The sequence below is a fragment of the Benincasa hispida genome, unplaced genomic scaffold, assembly GCF_027475165.1.
Source record: "Benincasa hispida cultivar pf3 unplaced genomic scaffold, pf3_genome.v1.1 HicScf594, whole genome shotgun sequence".
NCBI classification, from domain to species: domain Eukaryota; kingdom Viridiplantae; phylum Streptophyta; class Magnoliopsida; order Cucurbitales; family Cucurbitaceae; genus Benincasa; species Benincasa hispida.
In genome coordinates this window covers 4508-9722 of record NW_028326706.1, presented here as the reverse complement: position 1 = coordinate 9722, position 5215 = coordinate 4508, and the positions used below count along the sequence as shown (strand labels likewise).

The window sequence follows — 5215 nt, the reverse complement described above, 5'->3', positions numbered from 1 at the left end:
AAAGCAAGGAGATAAATCTTGATCGTACATTTGAATGTTTGTTCCTCACATAAGTGAATTGAAAGTCGGATGTGGACTGTGTTTGACTGTTTGGTTTGTTATCAGTTTCCTTCAATGATATTTTAGCTCTACCTTTTATAAGTTTTTATTTATTGTCTGCATGTGCTCAGTTAGATTGATAATGTTGAATGCTAGCAAAGGAGTCTGCTTTGTGAGGGTCTTGACCATATGCATATTACCATTTTGCATATAAAACAAATTGGAACTTCTTTTGTTCTGGACTATTGGTTTCTTTCAGAGCTATTTTAGCTGTTGGTGGATGGAAGTAATTGACACAAAATGATTAATGTTTGCTTGAATTCTGATTGTTACCATAGAAAAGTAGCAAAAGAGTTCTGTTTGTGAGGAATTTGATCCGGGAAGTTGCTGGCTTTGCCCCATATGAGAAGAGAATCACCGAGCTTCTTAAAGTTGGAAAAGATAAGAGAGCGCTAAAAGTGGCTAAGAGAAAGTTGGGAACTCACAAGCGAGCAAAGAAGAAGAGAGAAGAGATGTCCAGCGTTCTCCGCAAGATGAGGTATTTTCATATGGCTTTCAATTTTAACTCATTGTGATTGAATTTTATCCTTAATTCACTTCTGACGTGCTATCAACGGTAATACATAATTTAATTATGTTTTTTTCCATATACTAAAACTTTTTTCTTTGAATATCTTATTGATACAGAGCTGGTGGAGGTGGCGAGAAGAAGAAATGAAACTTGTGTGGTTAATTCCCATAATGTATAAGGACATGCTCTAGATTTGATATTTTTCTTATCCAGAAGGAAATTGAGTGGATTTTTGAACATTTTGTTAGATGAACTGTGATGTTATTAGAACTTATATTTAAATTTCTTCAAGTCGTTTTTTTAATTGCACCTTGCGGCCATTTGTATCTCTTTTGGTATAATTGCCAATTAGCAAGAATGTAATTCATCATTTAATTTAGCTTTTGAGAATGTTTTATTTGAAGGCAAAAAACTATTAATTGTTTTCTTTTGATAGTAAGTTCTTCGAATTTTAGGATTTTTTTAATTAACTTAATTTTAGGGGAATTTTCAAAAATAGAAAAATGGGAAAAACTATTTATATAAAATAGTAAAATTTTAATCTTCTTTAATGTGTGGGCAGAATCTCTCCCATGATCTCGCTCTCTCAAAGAATCTTGCTCTCTCTCACTTTCTTGCTCAAAATCCCGCTCTCTCCTACAATCTCGCTCTTTCCCACTTTCTCGCTCTCTCTTACTTTCTCGCTTAAAATTTCGCTCTTTCCCATTTACCAGAATTACTCCTCTGCACTTGGGTGGAGGGATTAGTATCTATTTTGACTTGACCATGACACTTTGATTTGGATGCGGAGAGAGAGAGAGGAATGTGGTTTCTTAGTAGGAAAGAACCATCTGGGTTCTTAGCTTCTTCCACAGCTGAAGAAGTTACAGAAGGAATCGATGGGACGGGTCTCACAGCCATTGTTACAAGTCTTTTTCCAATCTCCACATTAACATGAATTCGGTTTAATTAATGATGTGCTTTATTTCTCTATTGTCGAATTGAGTGAACAAATTGCCACATTCCTTGTGAATTTTGTTTCTTTACTTAATGGAAATCGTGTACCTGGTAGTAGGAGAGAGCGACACTGAATGGAAATCGTGTTTCGAGTACACGATTTCACTAGCCACATTTGGATAAGATAACATATCTACCCAAATTCCATGGAAAACATGCTTTACTTAACATGAGAAACCGTCTCACAAATATATTGCTTGGCATATCATTTAAACACTTAGCATGAGACTAACTTCACAGAAATCATAGTTTCCAATACTTGGAAAACTCACACATTAGTACACATCAAGTGTTGATAAACATTCACAAGCATTAGAAACTTCAAGCTATCAGAATATATAACTGCCTTTATCCTTAGTTGAGAGTGAACTAATAGTTCTAACCCTCAACGTCAACCTTAGTTGGGGATAACTCTTTTGCTCAATCCCTCGACTTCGTATTACCTACGTGCACGTGGTTATAACTGAGTACCGTCGTATCTTATGTACCTGACTAAGATACCTTCTCATTGTCCTTCAGTACCCTTAAGTACTTTCGCTTAGATACCTTCTCAAATTTGTCCTTCAGTATCGAGCTTCTATGATACTTTCTCGTATGTCCTTCGGTATCAAATTAGCCAGACACCTTCTCAAAATCCTTCAGTATCAAATTGGCCAGGTACCTTATCAAGTGTCCTTCGATACCTCGTTTTAAGTAAAACTAGTCATAAACATTTAGTTGAACACTAAAGATTAGTGCTCAAATCATCATCATACTAGTTCATCCATCATACTGGTTCATCATAAAAATGGAGTTACTTAAACCTATTGAAAACATTTGGATAAGATAACATATCTACCCAAATCCCATGGAAAACATGCATTACTTAACATGAGAAACCATCTCACATATATGTTACCATTAGCATGAGACTAACTTCACAGAAATCATAGTTTCCAACACTTAGCATGAGAAATAGCTTCAAAGGAACCATAGTTTCTATATTATTAAAACATTAATTCATCACATAGTCACTCACAGCTTGTTGGTCTTTTAATGGGTTATATGCTTCTCTTAGCTCTTCTTGGCCTGAAAGGACATATTTTCCGGTTAAATCACTAAGAATTCTTAGTAGAATACCGCAATTAATTCATTTATTAAAGGAATTTTACACAGACAGCTTCACCAGCGAGATCACCAGGAGCGACACCAGTGAGATCCCCTAGAGCGACACCAGCGATACTCATTACCAGCGACACCAATGTTACTCAGCCCCAAGCGACACTAGCGATACTCAACCACCAGCAACACCAACGATACCCACTCACCAGCGACACCAACGATACCTGCCCAATTTCTAGCGAGATTCCCCTCTAGAGCGAGATCCTCTTCACAATTTTTAGTGAGCTCTCCTTCATCAGCGAGATCTTCTTCAGTAAATTAGTGAGATCTCCTTCATTAGTGAAATCCTTTTCACAAAATCTTGCTATAATCTCCACTGTGAGCTATTTGCTTGTTCTTCCCAAGCAGCTGTCTACTTATGCGCAGGTTCTCTGTTACAATTTTAAAAATTCAAAACTCAAAATCCAAACCTCTTTTGAAGAAACTTCCTTCTACAAACATGTTTATAATTGAGTTTTCAACTTTTTTACCTTAAAATTCCAGCCACAAATTCCTTATAGTTTGGTCTAGAGCTCCCAATCTCCTCCTTAGGCCCTGCTTAACCCGAGATTCTATCTCTTCTATAATTCCATCACTTTCCATTCTTCTTCTCCTGCCATCTTTCTCCAGCAAGACAACCTTGAAAACTAGATTCTCCCAGCTTTCAAATGGCACCGATTTCACTAAATTTGCTCATGTAAATTGTTGAAACCAAACTTTCCAAATTCTTCTTCCTTTTCACCTTTCTGCCGCTTCCCATATTCAAGGATTAACCGCCACGTCAACTCATTTTTAATGTATTCAGCCCAAGCCAATAAGTGAGTTTTTATTTGATACATTTTTCTTTTCCTTTCTCCTCATCTTCTATAAATAACATCTATATGATATTTAATATATCACTCCTTTGGTGAAACATACTTGTTTAGGCAATTAGAATTCGGGGTTTACACTTAGCTACACAAGAGCTTATTTCTTCGTGCTTCCAACCTCCATCCCTCCTAAGACATAGCTTCATTTAACTCATTAGGAGACATCTCATTATTTACTCATACTTAAGGTAATTAGGGTTCGGGTTTTACACTAACTCTTGTGGTGTTTTTACCATTTTGTCCCTCCTTTTGTATGTGAATATAATGGGAGGCTTTACAGAATCACCGAGCTTCTTAAGTTGGAAAGGATAAGAGAGCACTAAAGTGGCTTAGAGAAAGTTGGTAACTCACAAGCGAGCAAAGGAGAAGAGAGAAGAGATGTCTAGCGTTCTCCGCAAGATGAGGTATTTTCAGATGGCTTTCAACTTTTCCTCCTTATGATTGAATTTTGTCCTTAATTCACTTCTGACGTGTTATCAACGGTAATACGTAATTTAATTACGTTTTTTTCATATACTAAAACTTTTTTCTCTGAATATCTTATTGATACAGAGTTGGTGGAGGTGGCGAGAAGAAGAAATAAAACTTGTGTGGTTAATTCCCATAATGTATAAGGACATGCTCTAGATTGATATTTTTCTTATCCAGAAGGAAATTGAATGGATTTTTGAACATTATGTTAGATGAACTGTGATGTTATTAGAACTTATATTTAAATTTCTTCAAGTCGTTTTTTTAGTTGCACCTTGCGACCATTTGTATCTCCTTTGGTATAATTGCCAATTAGTAAGAATGTAATGCTTCATTTAATTTAGCTTATGAGAATGTTTTATTTGAAGGCAAAAAACTATTAATTGTTTTCTTTTGATAGTAAGTTCTTTGAATTTTAGGATTTTTTTAATTAACTTAATTTAGGGGAATTTTCAAAAATAGAAAAATAGGAAAAACTATTTATATAAAATAGTGAAATTTTAATCTCCTTTAATGTGGCAGACCATGTGGTAGAATCTCTCCCACGATCTCGCTCTCTCCCATTTTCTCGCTCAAAATCTCGCTCTCTCACACTTTCTCGCTCAAAATCTCGCTCATTCCCACTTTCTCGCTCAAAATCTCATTCTCTCCCACTTACATGAATTACTCTTCTCTGCACTTGGGTGGAAGGATTACGTATCTATTAATAAGACCATGACACTTTGATTTGGATACGGAAAGAGAGAGGAAGGTGGTTTCTTAGCAGGAAAGGACCATCTGGGTTCTCAGCTTCTTTAAAGCCTCCCATTATATTCATATACAAAAGGAGGGACAAAAAGGTAAAAACACCACAAGAGTTAGTTAGAGAGATAGTGGAATATGAGAATATGGGGAAAAAGGACAATTCTGTTGAGGATCCGTTGGGGGTGGGGCCACAGGGGGATTAAATAAATTGGAAGAGAAAGAGAAAGAAGGCAGAGAAGATTTTGTGTGCAAAGACATTCGTTTTTTCAGGAGGGGATCCAACATCTCTCGAATTGAAGGCTGGAAGCTACTGTTCTTAGTTTTCTAATATTTCCCACTAAGTATTTTAATTTTCTCTTTGGTTTGGTTATATTTATTTTCATCT

The 5215-nt window shown here is 36.0% G+C and overlaps 1 pseudogene across 1 annotated transcript; it reads left to right on the top strand.

Moving 5' to 3' along the window:
- Positions 1 to 377: 377 nt before the first annotated feature.
- LOC150030085 (large ribosomal subunit protein eL36x pseudogene) lies at positions 378 to 919 on the top strand (annotated as a pseudogene). Its single transcript, XR_016527168.1, has 2 exons — positions 378 to 577; positions 727 to 919. The product of XR_016527168.1 is annotated as a large ribosomal subunit protein eL36x pseudogene (transcript).
- Positions 920 to 5215: the final 4296 nt, after the last annotated feature.